Below are 16802 nucleotides of genomic sequence, written 5' to 3' on the forward strand. Positions count from 1 at the left end.
ATGTGTTCTGAAAGGACTATGTGCTGCAAATTTAGCAACTTTGTTATAGCATTGTTCAAGTATTAATTTTTGTGAAGCCTGGAGATTAGTAAGGATGGGAACACCATAAAGAAGAGTGGGGAGGAGATATCTAGAGGCAAGGTTAATTTTAGTTACATCAGTGAGAAAGTTTTTGACTCTGTAAAGCATTCCCTAGTTTTTGATGAGCTTTTCTTATGCAGTTTTGTATATGCATTTTGAATGTAAGATTATCATCCCCTATCACCCCTAATAGTTTGCTATGAGATGTGACTACAATGGCTATATTATCAAGAGAGAGCTTTAAATTTATTTTTTTTATGAGAGATGTATTTGTAGGGGGGTAGTAGTTTGGTCTTTTTTGGATTGAGCATGAGTTGTGAGTGATGAAGCCATGTTTTAGTGGCTGTTAAAGCTTCTTGAGTAATTGTTTGAGGTGTACCATGTTGTCAGATGTCCAAATGAGAGTGGAATCCTCTGCGTATTATTTTAGCATGGCTTGATATGTGCAAGTCTAGAGGATGTGGGTCAAAATGTTATAAAGAGGAGGAGACAAAGGATAGAGCCTTCTGATACACTGGTGCTGACTGGGAGGTAAGGAGAGAGTGTGGAGTGCTATTTTACCGATTGATGCCTAATGGACAGGTAGCTTTTCAACCACTGAAGGATGGGCTGAGAGAGACCTAGTCAGAAGTTTGCTAAGATAAACTCTGTTGAAAGCTTTACACAAGTCTAGAAATAAGGAAGAGACTAGTTTGCCATTATCTCTAGCTTTATTGACAGTATCTATATAGGTTAGAAGAGCAGTGCTAGTACTATGAGAAGGATTGAAGCCATGTTGTGTAGGGGATAGGAGAAAGTCTAGCAGTGGTTTTTGAATACAGTTTTCAAGTATTTTGTTGAGGGGAGATAAGATTGCTATAGGTCTAAAATTATTAATGTCTGTTGAATTCCCTCCTTTGTACAGGGGGATAATGTGTGAATATTTCAAGAGAGAGGGAATGTAGGATTCCAGGATAGACATATTTATAAGGATTGATACAGGATAGGAAATGCTACTGGCTGCTATTTTTAGGTACAGTACTCACTAGGAAGGTCATCAGCTGAAGAAGAGCATGGTTTAAGTTTGAGTAGTTTTATATTGGATGTGGGCACACATTTGAAGGTGAAAGTGGATGCGGTGATATGTGGCTGTTGGACAGAGAAAGGATTAGATGGTAAGGAATTTTTAGTTAGAGATGCTACACTATCTATAAAATGAGAGTTGAACTGTATTGCAGTTTCAAGTGGTGAATTATCTGGAGAGGGGTTTGGGTTGAATTTTTACCCGTGATGTAAGATTTCTTTAATGGGTGTCCAAATATTTTTAGGTTTGTGTTTAGTATTATTCTAAAAGTTATTATAGTGTAAGTTTTATTGTCCTTATTTATTTGTTTTTTTTCTGATTGTGAAGTATTCTAGAGTTTTTAATATGTTGAGATGTTTTTTATTTTTGCAATTCTTTCCATGTGTTTTCTCTATCCTGCACTATAATTTTACTCTTTTTGGATAGCCAAATTGCATTATTAGTTTTCAGACCATTCCTTCTTGGAGGTGCAAGGCTATTTAGGATATTTAAGAAAGCTGTATTGAATTCAATTTGAACATCATCTAAGGGAGAGTATTTTTAGGAAGTTCCAGTTAATAGATGATAGTGTAGTGATTGACATTTCTGTGTTAAACTTGGAATTGCTACGTGTTGTTTTATAAATATGTTGTTTAACTCGATATGTGAGATGTCTAGTCATATAGATTGGGAGATGATCACTTGAATATTTGCATACATTCAACTGTTTATGATACTTCAACAAGCCTCAATTGTTAATGCCATTTGTTACAAAAATATTCAGAAGTATAATACTTTTTGTTCCACACAAACACATTCTATTAAGCTAATCATACTTGTTTACTGCATATTTCTTTTCTGTACTTGCAGATGCTGTATTCTAAAAATATCATACTGTTACTATGATAGAAAGCAGTTTTACCAAATCTCTGTTACTGTGAAAGAAAAGCAATTCTACCAAATTATATATATGATTTATTTTCCTATCAAATACATGTTATTACTATGAGGAAAACCAGTTTTACTTTAAATAATTCTATCAATTCCCTCTTTATTTTGAAAACCAAAAAGATTTCAATCAAAATTTAAATCAAACTTTGAATTTTACAGTAAAGTCATGTCTGAAGAAGCCAGTTTAACTGGTGAAAGCGCTTAGTCGTAGTGTTCTTCGTGGTGGAATAAATTTCCTTATCCAGTTACCTGCTGTGTGTCCTGGTTTTTTGTGCCCATTACCATCGGGCTTTGGTTCGTGTCTCATTGCCTTTACTTGGACATTTTGGTCGACAATTTTGATTATTTGGTGGATTCCTGTATTGGAGTCGTATTTTGTGATGTCTGCATTGTTATATTACTTTCTTTATATCTACATTAGTTACAATAGATACCTGATTGACAGTCTTTTTAATGCAAAGTTTAACACACATGCACATTATTATGAACAACTGTGATAATGGTTTTCCACCATTCTGAAAATAACCCATTTAAACAATCACTCTAGTATGTAGTCTCAGAAAATTTACTACATAAACATTATCACTGTAAATATTTACTGGATGTAAATATTGCAAAACATATTTTACAGTCTGTAGGTCAACCCTTTGTGTTGGCCCTTATAATTGGTTTGTCTCCCTTTTGCAATGTCACTATTGCAAACCCAGTGTAATTCTTCCCATCCTTTCAGAAATGTGCACCATCCACATACACTGTAGGAGTGTGGCAGTCATAAACTGCCTTTCATGGTGACTTATCCTGTTTCTCGAAATCTACCATGCAGTCATGCACTTACCCTTCATATCCAATAAAATTGGATAAGTAGTACTTGTGCCCTGTCTATATTTGTACATTTTTTGTACTGAAAGTAATTATCCATTTTGAAAAAAAAAAAACAGTCTGACTAACCCTTTCAGTGATTTTGTTTATCTCACAGTCATTCAACAAAGTTTTGATTGTCAGATGTGGGGTTTGAACTATAACCCCAAGAACATTATCAAATACTGCCTGTCTTAGTCCCTAGTAAATGGCCAAAAGCTGTTTAATGCAAGTGTGATATCCTTTTTCTACATGAGTCATTCTCCTGCTACAGAAAGTAACCTGACTTAACTTAGTGTCCATTCCCTGAGATGCTGCTTATGGCCAAGACTGTAATAACACCACGGGGAGTGTGTCCTTCCCTACTGCTGCTTGCAAAACAAAAGGTAATTTACTGGTGGGAGCTATCAGCTCCATTGCCTGTACCAACTTCTGCTTTAACATTTTAAATGCTTCTTCCTCAGTGTGACTCGATTGTAGAGTCAACTCTTCTTTTTGATCTGCCAACATTATAGAGAGGAGCTGTAGCTTCTGCGTAGTTTTCTATAAAAATTCCCCTGTTGTAGTTCATGATTCCCATGAATTTATGCAAATCCAAATTTGTCAAAGGCTTTGGCAATTTCAGAATGTTCCTCACCCTTTCCTGACAAGGAGTCTTCCTTCTCAATCTGAGAAATTTTAATTCTTGTTACAAAAACTGTATTTTGTCATTGTTTACTTTGAACCCTGCTTATTGCAACTGTCTCAGAACTTTTCTCAGCTGTGATATGTGTTCTTTCACAGTCTCTGATTGTGGAAGAACACATATCACACCATAACCCTGCAGCTTAAATATACTAACTTAGTTTGTGCACCTGCAATGGAGAAGGAATACACAATTTTTAGACATAACTATTCCCAAACCTTTGAGACCCTCATTCTCTCTGCATTTAAGTTATCGGGTGGGCATAAACACTAACACACTCTTACACTATTACATCCATTTCCATTCAAACCTGCTGCAGCCAGCAATCTGAACCTCCAGACAATTAACATAAATGAGTTGGCAATCCGTAAAAGTCCCAGAAAAGGGGTGTTATATTCTTGTTTTATGTCAGCTTTACTTTCCACCAGCAAGCTAACTTACCCCTGCCTTTTCTCAACAAAATGAAATGTCTTTTCTGTCCCATTTTCCTGTTTAGTCATAATCTCACTTTTAAAAACATACTTCTCCATACCTAAAGTTATATTCCATATAAGACAATCAATTTCTGCATAATACATGTCTGCTGGTATCTTAAAATCTTGTTATCACATCCACATCCACTGGTTCACTTATCTGTCTTGGGGTATCCATGCTGAACATATTTTGTCATCCCTGTCGTCTCCAAAAAATAACCCATTTAACATTAGAACCACACTAATCTTTTTTTTTCAAAGTCATGTCTGTAAAACAGACAAGAGAAGAATTATCTGCTTAAGACATTTCCAATAGCATCCTAATATTTTCTTTCTACAATCCTTTACACAATAGTTTATTTCCTTCTCTCCTACTTAATAGGAGTACCTTTTGAATCCCCTCCTCAGATTATTCATTTACCACTAGAATCACATTAACTCTTCCTGCAGTTCCTTGTCCATATGACAAGTTTAAATGTCTCCTACAAACCTTCTTATTTTGCCCTTTTTGCAGCTCTGCTGTTGTCTCTTTTATCAATAATGAATAATAAAACCCTTATTTCTTTGATTTTACCTCCCATAAGGGTCCTCCTCTCCCCATTCATGTATCCTTTATTGATTCATGTAAAGTTGTCAAAGATAAATTCAGTGAGTACATTAATTAAATAAAATCCACAGAAACTATTTCTACCAAATGTTAAAGTTGTTTTTCTATGGAACAAGTCCCTCTGCATCTGCCATGTGGGAGACCAACCCAAAAATTATATATGCCAGCTCCAGGGTAATACAGCAGTGGGGAAAATGGCAAAGCCCATTAGCACTATAAGTGCTAACAGTGATTTTACATTTCAGAAATGGCTTCTGAAATGGCATCTGATAAAAAAACATTCTTAGCTCTCTCAGACAGTCTTCTTTGCACTTATTTGCAAACCTTTCATAGCAATTTTGTTTGTCACAGCCAAAGCTCTCCATTTTTTCAGGTCCTTCTTCTCAGCACTATTCTTAATGCATCTCACTAACCTCTTTTCCAACCTCCATTCCCAACTTTTCTAAATTTCATTCATTTATAAATGCCCTCCCCAAAAAAATGTAGCTGTTCTTTAAGAAATGTTATCCTTTCTCTGTTTTTCTTCTCAAAAGAATTAAGAAAAATCACATACAATCATTCAACTGTTTCACTAAAATAGCAAACTCTTACTAAGCTATTCATTGAATTTCTCAAGAGGATAAACAGGAGGAAGTGGTTGAAATTATAAAAGACCATGATCTGTGGTGAATATTTGTTATAATTATAACTTTGTATGTCCTTTACAGCTTGAATGAGGCAAATCTACTTTGTGAAGAGTTAATTTCTGGAAGCAACTTGCTGTAGTTCAGTTTAATGATTACAGTCAATTCTGAGACTCTTTGTACTCTTACAAAATGGTAAGTTTTTGAGACAAAGAAACATTAAAGTGACCAAAACATGGTCTTTAACCTAGAGACGTCTAATGTTAATATATTAGATTCATAGGTATATTCACGGCTTGAGTATAAGCGACTACTATTCCAAGAACTTGCTCCCTCTTTTCTTAAGGGTTTGTGGAACTAGAACAAAGGAGCAATGACAGATCCCCATCATTTCATTCAGATCACATTTGGAGCAAGACTGAGGGAGTTACTTTACTTGATATGGGAGGAGAGCTCATTCCGTGGGTAGGGGATTCTGTAGTTGAGGTATCTATCCCACCAACAGATGATGTTAATATTACAATGCAGATTTGCATCCATAAAATAGATATTGTGGTCCTGTCTGTTTTACTAATGTAAAACATCATAGGTTCATGGGTGTGTACTAGGTCAATGGCCCTGGAGTCTTTACAAGCGTAGCCCATAGAAGTGCCCTGGCATCATGCTGCCATTAGTTCCCAGTGCCTCTATCAAGTAAAGCCACTGGAGTGATTCCAGGGGTGAACTTTCTATTTCCCATCCACTCATCAAGATTTCTCTTGAAAAGGGCCAGTGAGGTACTCTGCTTGACATGTATGGGAAGTCTATTCCAGAGCATGGGCAGTCTCTGGGTTATGAACCTGTCCCTCCAGCATGTTCTGTTGATTGTGGTAATGAGGTTGAGGTCCCTGGAGCATGTGGTGTGGAGGGATTGGGAATTCTTTAGGTGTAACATTTCTAACAGGGCTGGGTCAGACATGGCTTTGTAAGTCAAGCAAAGATCACATCTTAATAGACGATATGAGACAAAGAAAAGCTGGAGTGTTTTAAGTCTGTCCTTGTAAGGCATGTGTTTAATGCCTAGGATCCTCTTAGTGAGGCACTTTTGTGGCCTTTCCATTGCAGGTGTTTAGTGAGGTACATCCCAAATGGGGCATTATACACAATGATTGGTCTAATGAGGGAAGAGTACACAGAGATGATGACCTCTTTCTTCCTGGAGGCAAAACCCTTGGTCATGAGATGTGCCACATAGAAGGACTTTCTGACCACAGTGGCAATGTGGTGGTCGAAGGAGAGGTTGCTGTCAACCTGTGTCCCCAGATCTCTTATAACACCTTCAGTGTTCAGTGGGCTACCATCAATGTGGTAAACAGTGGGAACTGAGTTTTTCCCAAAGGGAATGATGACATTTTTTGGCATTAAGCTTAAGGCCATAGTTTCGACACCAGTTTTTCGTCTCAGTGAGGCCTTTCTGTAGGATGTCTACATCACTTGGGGAGGTAATAATGACTCCCAGCTTGCAATCGTCAGTGAACTTGGTCAGCTAGAGTCCCTCAGTGTTGGCCTGGACTTCTGAGAAGTAGATGCCAAACAGGAGAGGACCTAGGACTGATCCCTGTGGGACTCCAATTGTGACTGGTCGGCAGTCTGACTTGGAGTCTGCTACTTTTACACTCTGGGTTCTATCTGTGAGACAATTTGCAACCCACCTAGTGATATAGGGGTTGATGCCTAGTTTGGTGAGTCTATCAATAATTAATGAGTGGGGAATGGTATCAAAGGCCTTGGCCAGATCAAGGTAGGCTGTATGAACTGCCTTGCCCTCATCCACAGCTCTGGTGACTGACTCAAAGAAGTCAACCAGGTTGAGCAGGCCTGATCTACCCTTCACAAAACTAAATTGTGTGGGATCCAGAGTTTGGAGATTCCCTATATCTTTGTTAATTAGGTCCACGATGATGCACTTCATAGCCTTATATATCAGATTTGTCAGGCTAATGGCGCAATAATTCCCAGGGTCTGTAGTCGCTCCCCCTTTACAGAGAGGGATGACTGTAGCAGTGTACCATTCTGCAGGGACAAAGCCTGAGGTGAGGCTGTGATTGAACAAAGCACACATGTGTGGTGCCAGTTTACTTTGTAGTTAATGTAGAACACAACCAGGGATTTTGTCAGGTCCCATGGAAGCTGTATTCTTGGCCTTGGACAATACAGCTTTAACCTGTGCTGCAGTAATGCTGTGTGCCTGGAATTCTTCTGGTATTGTGATTGGTCCTTAGGGGGTGAGTGAGGGGTAAAGTTGGCACTGAATCTGTCGGCCAGTATGTTGGCAATATATGTTGGCTCAGTATAGGAGGTACCATTGTGCAGTATATCAGAGCAAATATGGGTATTGCCGTGGAGATTCTTGATATAACTGTAGAAGGCTCTGTGGTTGTTTTTAGTGCCTGCCACAATTCTGCTTTCATAGCTAGCTGTAGAGATTTTGTTGAGGATAATAAGGAAGTTTTTCCAGTCTTGGGACTTCACCTTTTTCTGCAACAATTTCTTTCTTCTGTTGTAGAGTTTGCTAATGGCAGGGGATCACCAGATTGGCTTCCTTTTTTGGAAGAGAGCGTCTTGGTTCTGTTGGGTATGGCTAGTTCCATGCATTTATGTATGTGTTCGTACAGTGCATTGGTGTATGATTTGGCAGTCATGCACCTATTTTACATTTGCATGGGTGCTGTGAAGTTAGCCATCTCTGTATTTAGGAGCCCAAAGTCTGCTTTGGAAAAGTTTTTCATGGTGGTTACCTTTGCTGGTGGTGTGGGTGAGATGTGGATTTCCATGGTAATTAGTTTGTGGTCAGATCTAACCAGGGAGGAATTGACTATTGGTGTTGAGCAACAGTTGCCCATGTTAGCAATAACCAGGTCAAGGATGTTGCTTCCTCTACTGGGGGTAAGAATGAGCTGGTCCAGCGCATTGGAATTAATGAATTCCAGGAAGCGTTCGGCAAGTGTATTGGTGCATGAGTAGTTTTCCCAGTTGATGGAAGGGTAGTTGAAGTCACTCAATATGAGAGTGTTGGGTTGGACCATAATCGTTTCCAGGGTGCTTAGGAACATGGAATGAGAGTCTTGGGACATGGTTGGGGAGCTATAGCAGGCTATGACCTGAATCACCATCTTACCCACTGTTAGTTATAACTGAAGTATCTCTGATGTGTTATGCTGGGCTACTAGTCTGGAGGTGTGCATATCCTTTATGAATATGGAGATGCCACTGCATTTGTAGCTTCGGTCCATTTTCTGGGGCTGAAAGGTGTGGAATGAGTTATAGCCTGGTAGCGCAGGGGTACTTTCTGCTGCTTTAAACCAGGTCTCAGCACAAATGTCAATGTTCTCCATCTTGAGGAGTGCTATGAGCAAGTGCATCTTGAGATTTAGCATTGAGCAGCATGACCCTCAGATTGCATTTATTTAAAGCTGTTACAGTGGTGATTTGGTCTTTGGAACACCCCCTAAAAAGGCACTATAAGGGTGGCAAAAGCCTTAGCCAGTATCCAGAAACCTAGAGGTGACAGATGCAGGCCATCTGTGACAAAGCATCGAGGTCTGTCAATCATGGCATCCCAAGCAGACAGATACTGGAGCCCCTTAGAATGACACCAGAAACTTAGCTAATTTTTGAAGTCAATCATTTTCTGCTTGTACTGCTGTATCATTCTGGGTGATGGTAGGTGCTGCTCAGGGCTAGGGTCATACCTGCCTGGGCCACATAATCCACAATATGGTCATTTACAGCACAGTAAGCTAAGCAGTGATCATCATATAGACATTGGTAGGAAGTAGAGTCCACTGACAGAGATATAAAATATTCTGTGCAGCTTATGGAGTTTATATTGTTGATGCTCTTGGAAAGGACATGTTATATTTTTTTTCTAGCTGGGTAGTATATCTAGATTGACACATGACAAATGTGACATTATATGATAAAGGAGAAGTGAAGAGGGGCAATAATTTCACTTGACCTAGAGGATATGTCTTCAGTAACTAATTTCACTTGGTTGAAGAATTTCATAGTTATAGCAAACATTGGCTCCACAACTGCTTGGCTCCCAGCTAGAATGTATTTTTTGGCCACACCTGCTACCTTTTCTACATATATTTATTTTTCCACTTTCCCATGTTCTCCATTAGGCCAGAAAGGTATTCACTTCACCACCACAATGGAGTAACTTTGTTTACATAAATTATATCAGTCACAGGTTCTAAGTTAACAAGACTCAATTTCATCTTTTCTCTGATTATATCACTGCCCCCATCATATTTACATCACTCCCTCTCCTCATCTATCCGAAACTAATACTCCTCATAAAAGTTCAAGTAGCCCCAAGCATTCTTACTTTCCTAATTACTTCAATTCTTAATCTTAAATGTAATGATACATTCCTAGTTGCTCTACTACTGGCATATCATACTATATTATATTATCAACTACCCCCCCTAACTTTTCCATAGTTAAGCTGTCTGTTCTTTTCATTATTTTAATTGCTATAAATTGCAGGTAATATTACAATATTTTTTGCAATATCTTATCTCTCTTTGGTATATACAAGCCTGTGTCTATGTCTATGTCTAATGAATGTTCAACACTGTATATACCTGTGCAAACTATGTACATTGCTGTGTTTCTACATGATCTTTATGTAACCTATTGTACATACTTTTCTCCTCTCATGTATGTACAGCTACATGATATCAGAAGGAATACAAAATATATGTAACTATATTTTTATGTATATGTCAAAACTGGTGTAAAATGTGGAGCTTTTGTCCATGAGCCTCTGCTGAAGAACTATTTCATCCCAGCCGAACCTCCCCGGTAAACAATGATAAGCACATAGTTGATATGTGATGGTCAAAGAAGAGTTTTTTTATCCATGAATGTAGCCAGACCTCTTAGGATAGTATCTCTTTTAAGGTGGAGGGGGGGGGGTTATCTGTGAGGTTGGTTGGGTAGATCTTGTTTTGGTGGATATGGCTGGCATCTGGTCAGTTGATAACACCTCTGAGTTTGCATACTTAATCATCCTGAGGAACTTCACATCATTATAGTATATGCTGACGAGGAATGCCTCCAAAACAGAAGCCTTTGCAATACCACTGGTGGCCTGCCCTTTCAAGGAAATTGTGTGTCCTGCCTGAGAGGCAGTTTGTTGTCTGTTGAGTTGTATCAACTTTATTGCTCTCCAGTGAGTTTTTTTTTTACTTTTTTGAGAGGGTTTGTAAGACTTTCTTTGGTGCTGGTGGCATTATTGTCTAAATGGAGGGAGGGGGGGACTATATCTATCTGCTAATATGTCATTGATGTCTTCCAGGTCAGAGTAGGTGGTATCACTGGAGATTACTTGTTGCAATGCTGAGAACTGTTCCTGACAAAGTAAAAAAAAAAAAAAAGGATTTTCATAGGTTCATAAGTAGGTGCTAGGCTAGCTGCCCTTGTAGGCCATTTTAAACATAGACAATTTCTGTGAAACGTGAGAGTCAAACCCTTTAACTTGTGTTTGTAAGGTACACATCTTAACCATTATTCCAACTCTCGACCCCATTTCATTTATTTTTGGAAGAAGCGACAATATTTATTCTGTACTTAGCTTTGCAGGTGTTGATTTTATGTCTGGGTTCTTTCCTTACCTTTTTGAGGTCATGTCTACTGTGGGGTGGTCTGAGCATATTTATTTCGGTCTGCATTCTTTTGCTTTTTGATGTAGTGTTTATTTGTATGAAGATTGCACCATATGGGCTAGTTTCTAAACAGTGACATTGTATTTGTAATGGGTGGGAAGAAATCAGTGGCATAATCTATCACATTTGCGATGTTCTTCACATAGGTTCATAGGTTCATAGGTAGGTACTAGGCTATCTGCCCGAAAACATTTATAAGCCTAGCCAGAATGTGTTGGCTTTTACCGCCCCCTTAGATTAGTTCCCTGTGCCTCTGTCCAGCAGAGCCACTGAAGTGATCCCTGGGGTAAACTTCTGTTTCCCATCCACTCATCAAGGTTTCTCTTGAAGAGTGTTAGCGAGGAGCTCTGCCTAATGTAGATTGGAATCTTGTTCCAGAGCATGGGAAGTCTCTGGGACAGGAATCTATCCCTCCAGCACGTTCTATTTATTGTTGTGGTGATGTTTAGATCCCTAAAGTGTGTGGCTCGAGGTGATATGGTTTTCTTTAGGTGGAGCATGTCCATCAATTCTGGGTTGGACATGGCCTTGTATGTCAGGCAGAGATCACCTCTGAGTAGGCGGTATGCAACCAAGTGCAGCTGAAGTTTCTTCAATCGAGCTGCATAGGGCATCTGTTTGAGGCCAGTGATCCTCTCGGTGAGGTAATTCTGTGGTCTTTCCAGCTGCTGCACACATGGGGTTCATTTCCTTAGGTCATCAAAGATTTAGAGAAGATTGATCTTGGAGGAATACAGAATAAAGACAGAACTGGAGGGCATGTTAGCCATAGTCCTTATGGAAAAAAATGACAGCACTATAATCTGACCATTGACCATTGAGGGGGCAGCTATGCTCACATAATGTATTAGTGCTACATTTGTAAGAATAAGCTGAAGCAGATTCAGATTTCTAGGGGAGGATGGTACTGTCCACTCTAGAGGAGCTAGCACTGATGATGTCCAGGAACATTTCTGCACATATCTTGTTTGTGGTGTATGTTTGCCAGATTGTGGATGGATTGTTGAAATCTCCCAGAATGGGTGTGTTAGGTTCATGAGTTAAAGACATTGATATTAGTTAGTCAGTAGTTAAAGATATTGTCATGGGCTGTAGCAGACATGGGAAGGGTTCTATAGTCAGTATTATAAGATAAGTACAGATAATAAAAATACATGTATATATTATTGTATGTGCATTCCCCTTTCTATAGTCAGTATTATAAGTACAAATAATAAAAATAAATGTGTATATATTATCTGTATGTATATTCCCCCAGGGAATAACGTAACTACCCTAGAAGATATCCTCCACTGGTTATCTAGTACCTACCCCCAAGAAACCATAGTACTTGGAGATTTTAACATAGACTGGAACACCTGTTCCTCAGAATCTCAGACCACCCATGTAAACCTACATCTGTTCACACAGATCATATCTACCCTTACCAGGATAGGTAAACCTAATCATAAAGAAAGTATACTTGATTGGATACTTATCAATAGTCATCCCCAATTGTACATGCCAGGGTTCCTTCCTAATGATCTAAGTGATCACTTTCTTGCCTATATAATTGAGCATAAAGCCATAAACCCCCACTAGGCCACCCTCAGAACGGTAAGAAACAATAAGAACTTTAAGCCTGCCAAATTCCAAGATGAAATCAACTCATGCAATTGGTCAGTCCTAAAACACCTGCCCTTAGAAGAAGCCATTGTTTACTTTAGTAACAAATTCCTTGCTATCCTAGATTCTTATGCTCCCACTCACTCCATTAGAACAAAAGTTGCACAATGGCTTTCTAAAGACTCCAAATCAAAAATCACCAACAGAAACAAAGCATAGGCTTTATGGCGTACTACAAAAGCCCCCCTAGAGCAAATTAAATATTGGCAGCTAAGGAATGAGACTAAAAAATCCATTTTACTTGCTAAAAAAAACTACTACTGTAATCTTCAACAAAAAAATCAAAACAACCCTCACAATTTCTGGGCAGGTATAAATAAACTATTACACCCAGTACAAACCACCACTCCAACCCCCACAGCCTCTATTGATAAACCACCTGTGGAAGTCTCAAACACCTTAAATAGTTTCCTCACTGGGACAATCCAGGCCCTAGAGAGCCAGCTACCTCCAGGCTGCCCTGGCTCAGAGTCCGCCACTCCCAGTACCCAACTCTCCTTTAGCTTTCAACCGGTTGCTACATCACTTATCCATGCCCTAATCAAAAAATAAAAACCCACCACACTATCAGCTGATCTTCTCCCCTCTGAGTAACTACAAAAAGCTGACAATGCCATAGCATACCCCATCTCCATACTAATTAATCGAATCATGGCAGAAGCCACCATCCCCTCCATCTGGAAAATATCCCACGTGATACCACTCCACAAAGGCGGCAACTCCACTGAACTGTCTAATTTCAGACCAATAGCTATACTGTCACCACTGGCTAAAATCATGGAAAAATGTATCCATAGACAACTGCTACTCCACTTAATTCAGAACAATCTCTTGGCAAACTCTCAGCATGGCTTCAGGCCTCATCACAGTACCATCTCAGCCCTCCTAGCCTTCTCTAATGCCATTAACTATAACCGTAAGAATAATAAATTATCCTCAGCCCTCTTCTTTGATCTCTCAAAGGCTTTTGATATGGCTGATCACCAGCTACTAATCCACACCCTGAAAACAATTTGCTTAGATAATAAAGCTCTTCAGTGGTTCCAATCTTATCTGAGTGGTAGACAACAGGCCGTCCTATGGCAGAACAAACTATCTAACCTCCTACCTAATACCCTGGGAATCCCCCAGGGTCCTATACTATGACCTCTTCTGTTTTTCATTTTCATTAATGACCTCTACATGGTCATCCCAAATAATAACTGTATTCAATATGCAGATGACTCCACTCTGATTTTCTCTGCTACATCCCAGTCAGATCTGTGGACATCAACACAGAAAACTTTTATATAGTTGAAAACTAGCTTTCTGATCGTCATCTGATCTTAAACCCCAATAAAACAAAGTTGCTATTTTTCTCACCTACTCATAGATCCACTGCATTATCCTTTTCCATAAAATCTAACAATTGCACCACAATCTCCCCAGACACCTATACGAAACTCCTTGGCATTATAGTAGGCAATAATGTTAAATTTGATATGTATGTCAAACAAACTATCAGAACCATCAATAATAAACTTGGGTCACTGTACAAGATTAAACCTTTCCTAACCCCACTAGCTAGAACTGCCATTGCACGCTCTGATTTACTCTCGACTCTTCTCTACGCATCCTCTTTACTCACCAACTTAAGCAAATCTGATCTTAACAAACTCTCTATCTGCTACAATCGCATTGCCAGATTTGCCACTAGGATGCCCTTCGGGACACACCACTGCAACAACCTAAACTATCTTGGGTGGTTAGAACTGCACAGCCTAATTCAGTACAACCAACATACAGTGGCACATAAAGTACTTAGCCAACCTGACAAAACACCTGCACTTAAAAACATTATTAACCCCTACAGCAATCTCAGACCTTTTAGCTCCTCCAGTAGATTGCTAGTTCAAACTATCAAAACTAATAATTCATCTGGTGTTTCTCTGTTTGCCAACTCTGTAGGTAGAACTTGGAACTCTCTCTCCACTGACATCACCCTAGAATACACCCTGAGCCAATTTAAGAAAAGACTCAACCAGTATTTGAAACTAAACTGACTATGTCTTTGTACCAAGCCTGACTAGCTATCTCCTTATGATGGTGTCTAATACTTGTGTCGCAAATTCTAGGTCTTTTACCTTGTGAATTCTTAAACTTTGGAAATTTTATAACTTGCTTATATAAAGAGTCTGTAAACAGTGTTTAACATGGACCATGTAATCTCTTTCTGTTTGCACCTTGGAGCTTTTCTCCCCGGGCCTCTTCTGAAAATGGACATGTATCCAGTCGGACTATCCCAGTCAACAAATGTAAAATAAATAAGTCAACTTTTTTAAAAATAATTTTTACAGTAGTTCTGAGTCTTTTTTTTTAAGTAATTGTGATGATGAGGTAGAGCCCTTTATGTCAGAAGCTGGGGTGGCTGTTTTATTACCAGCTGACCGAAGTACTTGCAAGTAGCTTTAGAAGTATATTAATTTAAACATGTGCATATGTATCTCCAAATACATTCTAACTCACACATGCACACACAGGAAGGGCTATGTCAGCACTTTGAATGCATCATTTTGATTTCTTCTTTGGTTTCCTGAATGAAATCAATAGCGGTATAAATTATGTAGTTAGTGATATCTTGACATCTTTGACTAAACGCAGCATAAAGAGCCAGGCCTGTTTATATTGCAGGCTAATTGTAAATGCCCTGCCTTCGTTATTAATTTTGACAGCATTTTCATAGCAGTTGGAACCTTGTTCCTAAACTTGTGTTTATTTTCATTGCTTTCTCTTTACCTCAAGTCACAGAACACACTTGTGGCTTATAGGTAGTTTCCTGGCAACATACTTTGAAGCAGTGTTTCAGTCTGGGAAATGCTGTCAGTGCCTTGCCTCTACCAAGCAGTAAGGTACATACAGCAAATGGAAATCTATTTACAATGCACATTTCTGTTACATGAGTACAAATACCCACGTATACCAAATCAGATAGTGGGATAATTCCCTTTTATGAATAATACTTATTCCAAGAGTTTGTATAGTATGTCACAATATATGGTGACAACGAATATGATGGCATGTTTGTAAACAATACCTCTGTTAAGGTTCATTAAGAGTTACAAGATTTCCTTACCTATTTATCAAGTCCTTTACATTATACTGTATTCCCAAACTGAAAATGTGTAAATGTTATTGAACAATTGTTCCATAAAGAATGAAAACTATAAATGCATAGATCCATTTATCAAAGATTTAAACAATGAAACCCTTATAAGTTTATAAGTGCACAGACATTTTTTTAATTCATTGCTCAGAAACCATCTTAGAGTATATGTTCTCCATCTCTAAATGCATATTTACTTATTGGCAACTTCCTAAATTCACTCTGAATTAAGAAAACATATGACTGCATCTAAAAAGTCAAAGAAATCTATTTCACAACCTAGACAGATACCAAATTTGTCTCTTGAAGTACTTTTATTGATTGTAATTTTAGAAAAATTACAATAAATCTGGTGGTAATTTTCAAGGGATGAGTATTTAAATAAAACTGGATTTCAGAACACTTAAGCCTTTAGTTATTTTATTGATAATCAGGTAAGTGAACTGGGTCAAAAGAGTCAATTTCAGCCACAAACCATGCCTGAAAAAAGAAAACACGCTATCAGACACATGACACATGAAGAAATGTACATGACGGAGGGTTATGATCAGATCTCTGATCATAAAAAGGTTGTTATGTGTTTGAGACATAGATGCCAAGACATTCACCTGGTGAGTGAGTGGGGGCCACGCTGTTACAATTAGGTCTTGTTTTTTTTCCCCCATTTTGGAGCATAATCATGACATTCCATGTACTATATATATTATTACAAATACAAGAGAGCACAGTATAAAACAGTAAGTACTGAACAAACTATAGTGAAGCAGTAGTAGTGTAAATTATTCAAGTAGTTAGTAAAAGTTGATTGTATAAAGAGAGAGGTTATATGCAGCACTGTTTGCAATATAACTTACTGAAAAAAATCGATTTCTCCAAAGAAATGTATATACAAACAAGAAGTGATGACTATTGATTTAACTAATTGTAAGAGACCAACATGTTTATCTTATTGTTTCTTTAA

The sequence above is a fragment of the Protopterus annectens genome, chromosome 2.part0 (assembly GCF_019279795.1).
Source record: "Protopterus annectens isolate FY-2018-M chromosome 2.part0, PAN1.0, whole genome shotgun sequence".
NCBI lineage: Eukaryota > Metazoa > Chordata > Ceratodontiformes > Protopteridae > Protopterus > Protopterus annectens.